Raw genomic sequence first — 12,727 nt, 5'->3', positions numbered from 1 at the left:
CCATCCACATCTTTCTACCAATCCTTCCTATATTGTTATTTCATTTGGATGTTATTTGGATTTTATTGCTTGTTATTTATTGTGCTTCACCGTTACTGCGAGTAGGAGGCGACGGTACGGGAGAGGAGCACTACGAGGAAGAAGGAAACGGGGGACTCGACAACGAAGGCATGCCTCCTTCTTTGATCATACTTATCATATGGTTTACAAAATTGCATTGAGTTTTATTGTTGCTATGTGCATGCTATTTTAATTCTCGTAGCAAGCGTGTCGATTGACACATTACCCTGATCCGCTTGTCACCTATTTACTTGACACCTGAGTAGAAGTATATAATTCCGATAGAGTAGAAATGCTTAGCCATGCTTATCACCCTGTAGGTGCCTTGTTGAATGACCTCCGAGTCATTGACAGTTGAAACTTAATGCTGAGCTAGGCCGGTTGGCCCTTGTTGACCCTCTCTATCCTCTTCTACTCTGTGTGAAACTTACCATCTGAATACTGGTGCGGGCGACAGCTGAATCAAGGATTGAAGGAGCGATTGGCTACCCTTCACGAGTTGAAGGGGGCAATCAGTCGTCCATGCCGCATAAGGCCTAATAAGTCTTGGATTTGAAGATTGTGATAATAGAACAACCACATGCTATATGGGAACTGGCTTGGTCAAGCAAGCTAGTCAGCCTTAGGTGTCGATGTCGCCGTACCGCAGATGGGATAGCTGCCTTGCGAGGAGTATCCTCGGCACAGATGGGGGGGGGCAGTTTGACGACGTACTCTCAGTACCGTGCGCCAGAGCCGGTGGGCATGTCACATCTTTGTGGGATCTAGTCCAAAGACCTCGTCACAATCTCCCTGCCAGTATACCAGATGGTGTACTACGCTAGCGACGGCTAGTAGCAACAAGTTGGGATTGTGTCGTGTGGGTAAAGTGTACAACCTCTACAGAGTGTAAAACTATTCGAATAGCCATGTCCACGGTCATGGACAACACATGAATCTTTCATGACATACAGGACCTGTCTTGCTTATTCCCTCTTTGCCCCTATTCTTGAAACCTATGAAGGATGTGAGTTGATCGAGGATCCTGACTTGATAAAAGTTGTTCTGGAGATAAAAACATGTTTTCATCTAAAACTGCTTTTATCCAACTACTTTATTTGTCAAACAAAATTAGTTTTATGCAAATTGAGCCATACAACCTTCCTTTGAAGCCACATGTAGCTATTAGGTCCTTCCCCGTGGGAGCAATGTTGAGTACGTAATGTACTCATGGCAGTACTTTTGTTGAACAACAGAGATCTATGAAGACGAGGGCGTCGACTACGACTATTATGATGATCCTGGGAGTGAGGACACATTGACTACATTGACTTCCTGTGGTTGAGATGGAGTCGCTACGTATTTATATATTCCGTTGTGTTTCTGGTTGTAATAAATGTCATGAGACATTTCACTATGTATGCCTTGTGGCAAGAGTTATTAAACTTATACTTATTTTAATGTTCTGCAATGATACCATTTCGCTGTGTTGTCAAGTTGATCCTGGATTGACAAATATACACAGGAGGGTCTGGAAATAATTTCCGGGTTCCCACAGAAGTGGTATCAGAGCCGATGTCGACCTAGTAACATGGCCTTAGTTAGAAATGGAAAGCCTTAGGAATTATTTTAGAAATTATTATTTTATAAATTTTCTAGTATTTCGCTTCTATTTTCTCTTATTAAATTGTGTACTAATTCTCTTCTTACTCAAATATGTAGATGGTGATATCATCCTCACGCCGGATTGAGCAGTTTGGCAACCTCGGTCGACAGTTTCGGGACATGCTCACATGCTTGGGCTTCAACCAGGATCCAGAGGTTTCCAGACACTCCTATCGCATGATCGGGGCGAGGAACGTTTCAAGGTCAACTTGGTGGTGTATCCGAGGATGGAGGAACAGACCAGCAGTTACCGATACACATATGATGGAGAAGATTTATTTGATGTTGTCATTGGAGTTGTTCATCAGGCTATGCATCAGATAGCCGGACTTCATCAGGACGAGCTGAGGCACACCCCGTTCCGGTACTTCACTTTCCGTATTGGGGGCAGAGTGATTCAGCAGAACTTGGGGTACATGGTGGAGGATGATCCCACGATCATTCGTATGGCTTCACTTACCCTTGGACTTGAGCAAAACCTTGCTATGACTACGACTATGCTGGAGGAGAACCGTCAGCGCTTAGAGTTTTTCCAGGAGCATGTGGAGATACTTGAGGAGAGATTGGTGGAGGCGAACACTTCCTTAGCCGCTGCCCATGAAGCACGGGAGGCCGCTGAGGCAGTTGCAGAACAGGGTATTATCGCGACGAACGCTATGCTCGCCATGGAGAATGGTGACCAGCAGGAGATGCCACCAGAGGACCCTACACCTCCTCCACGCCAGAGGCTCCATCCACGCATCAAGATAACGCGGACGAAGAAGAGCACTCTAGCAAAGAAGCATTGCCTAACACGTCGCACCATTGCACCTTCAGCACCGCCTGCACCTCCAGTGCCACCGACTCGCGAGCAGCAGCTCAACGACACCGAGGAGGAGACTGAGCCTGAGGAAAGAGTTCCTGCTACGCCAGAGGGGACCGCATCACCACCATCCGGGCTTCGCTTTGCGCCAACACCTACCCACCAGTACGATGGAGTTCTCAGCGAGTAGATGGACTATAGGAACCATGAGTGATATCTTTGATGATGCGAGTGAACGTTAGTTATTTTCATGTTTGTTATGTCCATGGTAGACTATACCGATATATGTGGTATAGCTACTATGTTATCCAGTACTTTCATGCTTGAGTGTTTTAACTGGAGTTTTCTCTGGAGTTCAGTTGCTGGTTTTATTTGTTCTTTTGTTATCATATTGGGTTTATGGGTTAGATATTTCCCTCTCTTCTATTCTAACACCGGGAGGCTAACGGGATGGATGCTAATCGCGGAGGTCGTGGCCATGGAGCACGCAGACGTGGTCGCGGTCATGGACGTGGACGCGGTCATGGACCAGGTTTTGAGGAACAGGTCTTTGAAGAAAACTTTGAGGAGGGACATGTCCATGATACCGACTCTGACTCCGGAGGAGATGATGTGCCACCACCGCCGCCGCCACCCAATATGGCACAGATGATGTTGATGCAAACGCAGATACTTCAGCAGCTTGCCGCCAATGTTGCGAACCAGAATCAGGGTCAACCACCACAGTCGGGATTTGCTGAGTTCATGAGGGCAAAACCGCCAACTTTTGAGGGATCAGCAGACCCACTTGATGCTGATGATTGGTTGAAGGACATCAGGAAGACACTCAACTTGGCCAATTGGACCGCGGAAAATCTTGTCAAGTTTGCGGCACACCAGCTCAAGGGTGTGGCTGCAGATTGGTGGGAGAATTATTGTGAAGCTCATGAGGATGCCCAAGCTATCACTTGGAATGAGTTTGCAAAAGCTTTCCGCACCGCGCATATTCCTGCGGGCATCATGGAGCTGAAGAGGGGTGAGTTCCGAGCTCTTACTCAAGGAAAGATGACAGTGTCGGAATATCTGAGTCGTTTCACGCAGCTGGCACGTTATGGAAGGGCAGATATTCCAACTGAAGCTGACAAGACTGCCAAGTTTTTGAAGGGGCTGAACCCTGGGTTGAAGGACAGGCCAGTATCTCATGATTTCCTTACCTTTCAAGCACTTGTCAATAAGGCTATACTCTAGGAGAACTCAAGGAGGGAGTTAGAGGAGCACCGCAAGCGTAGAGCACCACAGAATCACCATGGGGCAGGTAGCTCCCAACAGAAGATTGGTCATCATCCTGGCTATCATGCACATTATGTCAAGCCAGCAAGGCCCAACAACACCTATTAGCCAAATGCATATAAGACTCCACGAGCTGAAGTGGGAGGTAATCATGCTAATACAGCTGGAAAGGCATGCTTCAGTTGTGGGCAAGAGGGTCACTTTGTTGTTGCATGTCCCAACAAGAACACGGGTCCCGCTCCAGTGAAGTTCAACTTGGGTTCTGCAGCTAAGACACCCGCAGCTGGACGTGGCCGAGGCATTCTCAATACACCAGGGGGTGCACCTCATGCATCAGGACGTGGAAGGGTCAATCATGTCACCATCGAGCAGGCTCAAGAGTCACCAGATGTTGTTCTTGGTATGTTCCCGATCAACTCATATTACGGTTCAGTACTTTTTGATACTGGAGCTTCTCATTCGTTCATTTCAAGGAGTTTTGCTGAAAAACATCATTTTTGAACTGAGGGTTTGAACTTCCAAATGGTAGTGCAATCACCTGGGGGTATTTTAAGGACTGGGCAGAAGTGTCCTAAAGTGGTTATAGTTATAGAAGGGGTAGAGTTCCTAGAAAATCTTATCTTGATAGACTCCAAAGGTTTGGATATCATTTTAGGAATGAATTGATTAAGGAAACATAAGGCATTTGTAGATTGTGCTAGGACCTCTGTTAGATTAACAAGCACTGAAGGGGCCACTCTGGAATACCAATCTAGGATTGCACCTCAACCCGAGGTTGATTGCATGCTGAACAAAGTGAAGGAGTTAACTTTGGAGGATGTTCCAGTGGTGAAGGAATATCCAGATGTCTTTCTGGAAGAATTGCCTAGATTGCCACCAGACCGTGAGATTGAGTTTGTCATTGGGTTAATACCGGGCACCACTCCTATTGCAAAGAGACCTTATAAGATGACAACGAATGAATTAGCTGAGTTGAAGAAGCAAATTCAGGAGTTAGAAGAGAAGGGTTACATTAGGCCGAGCACATCACCATGGGGCGCACCTGTACTATTTGTGAAAAAGAAAGATGGTAGCATGCGCATGTGTGTGGATTACCGAGCGTTGAATGCAGCAACTATTAAGAATAAGTATCCCCTACCAAGGATTAATGACTTGTTTGAACAGTTGAAGGGAGCACGTGTGTTTTCCAAAATAGATCTCCGATCAGGATTCCACCAGTTGAAGATTCGCTCGCAAGATGTTCCAAAGACCGTCTTTGTTACTCGATATGGTCTCTATGAGTTTTTGGTAATGTCATTTGGACTCACAAATGCACCAGCTTACTTCATGTATCTCATGAACAACGTATTCATGGATTGCCTGGATAAGTTTGTTGTTGTGTTCATCGATGATGTTCTGATCTATTCCCGGAGTGAAGAAGAGCACGAGAAACACCTTCGAGTAGTTTTGGAGAGGTTAAGGGCTCATCAACTCTATGCCAAATTTAGTAAGTGCGGATTCTGGTTGAAACAAGTGGACTTTCTAGGACATGTCATCTCAGTTGAAGGAGTTGCCATGGATCCAGCAAAAGTGGAATCAGTACTCAGTTGGAAGCAACCCAAGAATGTGTCAGAAATACGCAGTTTCCTTGGACTAGCCGGGTATTACCGTCGGTTCATTAAAGATTTTTCTCGAATAGCTAGACCTATGACTCAGTTGTTAAAGAAGGATAAAAATTTTGAGTGGTCAGAAGCTTGTGAAGCGAGTTTCCAAGAACTCAAGAGGAGGTTGACAACTGGTCCAGTATTGGTATTGCCAGATATTCAGCAAGATTTTGAGGTTTATTGTGATGCTTCTCAGCAAGGTTTGGGATGTGTGCTTATGCAACAAGGAAAGGTTGTAGCTTATTCATTGAGACAGCTACGCCCTCATGAGGTTAACTATCCCACACATGATTTAGAATTAGCTGCCGTAGTGCATGCCTTGAAAACTTGGAGGAACTACCTTAACGGAAATAGGTGTGAGTTATACTCAGATCATAAGAGCTTGAAGTACATTTTCACACAACCGGATTTGAATCTCAGACAAAGAAGGTGGCTAGATTTGATCAAGGACTATAATCTGAACATTAACTACCATCCTAGTAAAGCCAATGTCGTAGCTGATGCACTAAGCAGGAAAGTTTATGTCAACAATGTGATGATTCAGAAGGAAGCGCCAGAACTTTATGAGTAAATTCGAAAGATGAATATGTATGTGAGCCTTGCTAAAAATGGTGAAATGTTAGAGGTCAAGTTTACTCTCCAAGATCAGGTGCGAGAAGCGCAGAAAGAAGACAAGGGAATTGCATAGATTCGAGAGAAAATCAAATTGGGTGAAGCACCCGACTATAGAGAGGACGAGAGTGGAAGCATATGGTTTCGAGACCGTTTGTTGGTGCCAGACCAAAAGGATATCAAGGGCACGATCATGAAGGAAGCTCATGAGTCAACATACTCAATACACCCTGGAAGTACAAAGATGTATAATGATCTTCGGGGTAGTTTTTGGTGGTCTAGTATGAAGCAAGAAATTGCTGAGTATGTTTCACAGTGTGATGTATGTCGAAGGTTCAAGGCAGAGCATCAGAAGCCCGCGGGACTACTACAATCACTTAAGGTTCTAGTGTGGAAACGGGAAGAGATTGGAATGGACTTTATCACAGGCCTTCCAAGGACATCTTCTGGATTTGATTCTATTTGGGTCATAGTGGACAGATTGACCAAGTCAGCTCATTTCATTCCAGTAAAGGCTACCTATGGTGGAGAGAAGCTCGCAGAGTTGTATATGGGAAGAATCATTTGTGCACATGGAGTTCCTAAGAGGATAGTGTTAGATCGAGGTACTCAGTTTACCTCGTGGTTTTGGAAGAAAATACATGAAGTTCTGGGAACTCAGTTGGATTTCAGTACAGCGTATCACCCACAGACTGATGGACAAACGGAACGGGTAAACCAAATTCTTGAAGACATGCTTCGAGCTTGTGCTTTGACTTACCAGCATAGTTGGGATAAGAGTCTTCCTTATGCTGAGTTTTCTTATAACAACAATTATCAAGCAAGTATAAAGATGGCTCCTTTTGAGGCTTTATATGGACAAAAGTGTCGTACACATCTTAACTGGCATGAAGTAGGTGAAAACCAAGTGTTTGGTCCTGACACGTTGGAAGAGGCGGACAAGCAAGTAAAAATGATTCAAGAAAGGTTGAAGGCAGCCTAGTCTTGACAGAAGGCTTATTCGGATAAACGTCGTCATGACATATCATTCAAGATAGGAGATTATGTGTACCTAAAGGTATCTCCACTACGTGGAATGCGTCGATTTGGAATCAAGGGTAAGCTAGCGCCCCGCTACATTGGTCCGTTTGGGATTACCGCTCGACGTGGAGAGGTAGCCTATCAGTTGGCACTCCCAGAGAAGTTGTCAAATGTGCACAATGTTTTCCATGTGTCATAGTTGAAGAAGTGTTTTAAGAAACCCGAGGAAGAGGTGCAAAATACTTCACTGGACAACATAGAAGTCAAGGATGACCACACATATGAAGAGTATTCTATCAAGATCCTTGATGAGCAGCTACGAACCACAAGGAGAAAGGTGATCAAACTTTGCAAGGTGCAGTGGAGCAATCACTCCGAGAAGGAAGCAACTTGGGAGCGAGAAGACGACCTCAGGGAGGAGTTCCCAAATCTTTTCTCTTAGCTCTGAAATCTCGGGGTCGAGATTCCTTGTAAGGGGGGTAGAGTTGTAACATCCAAATTTTTCGAGAGTTCAATTTTTTTCTAATCCAAGGGATGTTGCAACGTAATCTTTAATTATATATTTTGGAGATTGCTCAAATTAATACCAAGTTGTTTGAAATAAATTTAGCTAATGTCAGGTGGAAAATATTTTCCGTAATATCCTGAGTCAATTTATTCATTCGTAATATTTCATTTAAGTTCTTCTTACTTATTTTTGTTACTTTGTTTTCTTGGATTCTTGAAGACTTTTAAGTTGTCTTTGTTTTGGTTCCTCTTGTAGCAATCCTAGTAAAAGAAATCAATATTATATTATATTGATTTTCTTTTCTTCTCTCTCCTTTCATTTCTCTTTTTTTATTGGTCCTTGAACCAATACATGTATCATAGCCTAGCACATCGTTGGTATCTCATGTATGCACCAAAGCTAATCACTCCCATTCAAGTATGCACTGGACCGTTATTTCTCCATACTGTTTTTCTCTCTTTCTAATCCAATATCTGCCTAGCCACTCAACGAACATGGCCAAGCCCACCACACGTGAGGGGCAGCGAAGGCCCATTCCAGTCAACAACAGCAGCCGCGAGGCCCAGCCGGCCAGGGAACGAAGCGTCGTCTCCCTCCCACACGCGTGCACGTACATGTTACAGAGAAGAAACCTCCATGGCTGCCTCTTCTTTTCCCTTCAAATCCCATTAATCTCTTCACCATTTCCATTCGTCATCAACACAAGAATTACTCCCCACTCAACGACGAGTCCGTTCAGTCTAATGGCTCCACTCATGATGCACACTTAATCTCATGCAAGTAACTGACGAAGTTATTGGCCCAACAATGGCATTCACCTCCCGATCTCCCTCCTCCGGCTACCATTCGGCAGACCCTTAGCGTCACGACGTGCGCCAGGAGCACCTCTATAAAAGCCCCATCATCCCATCCCCCAATTCCTTTCCAATCACTCGTAATCCACCCCACGGTACATCCCCATCTCTGCTGTTCTTTGACTACCGTCGCCTAAGGTGAGAATCCTAGTCCAATTCCTCCCACCAACAGAATCCCCTTGCCAGAGCCTACCTCCTAGACATTATTTCCCAGTCGTTGGCAATCATTGGCCGCGCGCACAATGGAGCCATGCCCCTGCTCTATTCGAGACTGACGTCGACGTCACCCGTCGATCGTCCGTTATGTCCATCTGTGTCCCGTTGCTTTCTCGTCACTAGGAGCATCACTCACCACCATCTCTTCATCACCGGAGTTCAGACGACGACGACGACGCGCACCGGCGCTCGCGCGCTCAACACCACCGGTTCCATCTCCAACGACTACTTGGTGACCCTAAACCAATGCTAAACCCATAAGCCGTTTCGATGATGCTAGGAGCGAGTTAATTGTTTTGTTTGAGTAGATGTTTAATTGTGTTTTTTATCAAGTGTGTATGATGTTTTATGTAAGTAATCATGCAAAATTGTTTATGTCTTATTGTCATGTCCGTAACATGCTTAGGGTTTGTCCTAAATATTGTTGAGTGATTCTAGGATATATTAGAACTTGTCATAGAATTTCTAGAACTAGTTCTACAATTATTATTTTGATGCATGTTAGTGAAGTGTGATAATTTTTTATTTTTATTTTTTTCATAGACATAGTATATGCATGCGTACTTTGTAGATAATATTGTCATGCGTAGCAATATTTATGTTCCAGTTTAGTTTCGGAACGATTGTAGAATTATTATTTAAATTAGTTTGATTGAGTCTAGGTGGTGTTGTGAGTCATATCATGTGCATGATTTTTGTTACAAGAGTTGATCATGCTATGACTAGATTATTGTTGATCCTTTTGCTTCATATATATATATAGATTATTTTAATTAGTGCTACATGATTTGTGACTATTATGTTTTAGCATTTCTTTAGGTCGTGCTATTGTTTGATGTTTTGTAACTTAACTAGTTTGTTTAGGAAGTAGCTTGGTTGACTTTTAAGATGCTTGTTGTTAAATTCTATAGTTGATATTTTAACCACTATAAATAGTAGATTTTATCTAAATATTGATTTGTGGGTAAATTGGTATTGCCATGCTATGTCGATTCGTGTTGTTCAAATGCATAGGATAGTTATTGTTTTGTGTTTATGTCACGTCAGTCATTATTTTGTCTTTTCTTTATAGTTAGCCAAAGTATTGTATTGGGCACTATTAAAGTTCAGTTAGCATATTGTTGTTTAGAACGTTAGACATGATGGCCGAGTTTTACTTAGTCCGGATAAACCTATACCCAACCAATCCATTCAATCCCTCTACTCATCATCAATCGATCTACCTCCTTCGAAATCTCCATATCCATCCACATCTTTCTACCAATCCTTCCTATATTGTTATTTCATTTGGATGTTATTTGGATTTTACTGCTTGTTATTTATTGTGCTTCGCCGTTACTACGAGTAGGAGGCGACGGTACGGGAGAGGAGCACTACGAGGAAGAAGGAAACGGGGGACTCGACAACGAAGGCATGCCTCCTTCTTTGATCATACTTATCCTATGGTTTACAAAATTGCATTGAGTTTTATTGTTGCTATGTGCATGCTATTTTAATTCTCGTAGCAAGTGTGTTGATTGACACATTACCCTGATCCGCTTGTCGCCTATTTACTTGACACCTGAGTAGAAGTATATAATTCTGGTAGAGTAGAAATGCTTAGCCATGCTTATCACCCTGTAGGTGCCTTGTTGAATGACCTCCGAGTCATTGACAGTTGAAACTTAATGCTGAGCTAGGCCGGTTGGCCCTTGTTGACCCTCTCTATCCTCTTCTACTCTGGGTGAAACTTACCATCTGAATTCTGGTGCGGGCGACAGCTGAATCAAGGATTGAACGAGCGATTGGCTGCCCTTCACGAGTTGAAGGGGGAAATCAGTCGTCCGTGCCGCATAAGGCCTAATAAGTCTTGGATTTTAAGACTATGATAACAGTACAACCACATGCTATATGGGCACTGTCTTGGTCAAGTAAGCTAGTCAGCCTTAGGTGTCAATGTCGCCGTACCGCAGATGGGATAGCTGCCTTGCGAGGAGTATCCTCGACACAGATGGGGGGACCGGTTTGAGGACGTACTCTCAGTACCATGCGCCAGACCCGGTGGGCATGTCGGGATCTAGTCCAAAGACCTCGTCACAATCTCCTTGCCGGTATACCAGATGGTGTACTACGCTAGCGACGGCTAGTGGCAACAAGTCGGGATTGTGTCGTGTGGGTAAAGTGTACAACCTCTACAGAGTGTAAAACTATTCGAATAGCCGTGTCCACGGTCATGGACAACACATGAATCTTTCTTGACGTACATGACCTGTCTTGCTTATTCCCTCTTTGCCCCTATTCTTGAAACCTATGAAGGATGTGAGTTGATCGAGGATCCTCACTTGATGAAAGTTGTTCTGGAGATAAAACATGTTTTCATCTAAAACTGCTTTTATCCAACTACTTTATTTGCCAAACAAAATTAGCTTTATGCAAATTGAGCCATACAACCTTCCTTTGAAGTCACATGTAGCTATTAGGTCCTTCCCCGTGGGAGGCATGTTGAGTACGTAATGTACTCATGGCAATACTTTTGTTGAACAACAGAGATCTATGAAGACGAGGGCGTCGACTACGACTATTATGATGGTCCTGAGGAGTGAGGACACGTTGACTATATCGACTGCCTGTGGTTGAGATGGAGTCGCTACGTATTTATATATTCCGTTGTGTTTCTGGTTGTAATAAATGTCATGAGACATTTCACTATGTATGCCTTGTGGCAAGAGTTATTAAACTTATGCTTATTTTAATGTTCTGCAATGATACCATTTTGCTGTGTTGTCCAGTTGATCCTGGATTGACAAATATACACAGGAGGGTCTAGAAATAATGTCCGGGTTCCCACAGTGAGCTTGTCATGGGCTAAGTTGGGACACCCCTGCAGGGTTTAAACATTTGAGAACCGTGCCCACGGTTATGTGGCAGATGGGAATTTGTTAATATCCGGTTGTAGTGAACTTGAACTAAACTCAATTAAAATACACCAACCACGTGCGTGATACGTCCTTTTTGCATCATGCTTTTATATCGATATTTATTGCATTATGGGCTGTTATTACACATTATGTCACAATACTTATGCATTTTCTCTCTTATTTTACAAGGTTTACATGAAGAGGGGGAAAGCCGACAGTTGAAAGTCTGTGCTGGAAAAGGAGCAAATATTATAGACCTATCCTGCACATCTCCAAAAGTCTTGAAACTCCATGGGAATTATTTTCAGAATATATAAACAATATTGGGTAAAAGAAGTACCAGAGGGGGGCCACCCACCGTCCACGAGGGTGGGGGCGTGCCCTAACCCCTGGGCCCGCCCCCTACCTCGTGGGCCCCCTGGTGGCCCTATGATGCCCATCTTTGGCCATATGGAGTCTTTCGTCGAGGAAAAAATTATAAGAAAGCTGACGGGACGAAACTCCACCGCCATGAGGTGGAACCTTGTCGGAACCAATCTAGGGCTCCGGCAGAGCTGTTCTGCCAGGGAAACTTCCCTTCAGGAGGGGGAAATCATCACCATCGTCATCACCAACGATCCTCTCATCGGGAGGGGGTCAATCTCCATCAATATCTTCACCAGGACCATCTCATCTCAAACCCTAGTTCATCTCTTGTATCCAATCTTTGTATCCAAACCTCAGATTGGTACCTGTGGGTTGCTAGTAGTGTTGATTACTCCTTGTACTTGATGCTAGTTGGTTTACTTGGTGGAAGATCATATGTTCAGATCCATTATGCATATCAATACCCCTCTGATTATGAACATGAATATGCTTTGTGAGTAGTTACGTTTGTTCCTGAGGACATGGGAGAAGTCTTGCTATAAGTAGTCATGTGAATTTGGTATTCGTTCGATATTTTGATGAGATATATGTTGTCATCCCTCTAGTGGTGTCATGTGAACGTCGACTACATGACACTTCACCATTGTTTGGGCCTAGAGGGAGGCATTGGGAAGTAATAAGTAGATGATGGGTTGCTAGAGTGACAGAAGCTTAAACCCTAGTTTATGCGTTGCTTCGTAAGGGGCTGATTTGGATCCATATGTTTCATACTATGGTTAGGTTTACCTTAATACTTCTGTTGTAGTTGCGGATGCTTGCAATGGGGGTTAATCATA

The 12,727-nt window shown here is 43.8% G+C and overlaps 1 pseudogene; it reads left to right on the top strand.

Moving 5' to 3' along the window:
- The first annotated feature begins 3,505 nt into the window (after positions 1 to 3,505).
- Positions 3,506 to 11,210, top strand: LOC147971554 (uncharacterized; annotated as a pseudogene).
- The last annotated feature ends 1,517 nt before the right edge of the window (positions 11,211 to 12,727 follow it).

The sequence above is a fragment of the Triticum urartu genome, chromosome 5A (assembly GCF_056163025.1).
Source record: "Triticum urartu cultivar PI428250 chromosome 5A, HENAU_Tu73, whole genome shotgun sequence".
Taxonomy (NCBI): Eukaryota; Viridiplantae; Streptophyta; class Magnoliopsida; order Poales; family Poaceae; genus Triticum; species Triticum urartu.
The sequence above is the reverse complement of the archived record's forward strand: the minus strand, read 5'-3'. Positions and strand labels throughout refer to the sequence as shown.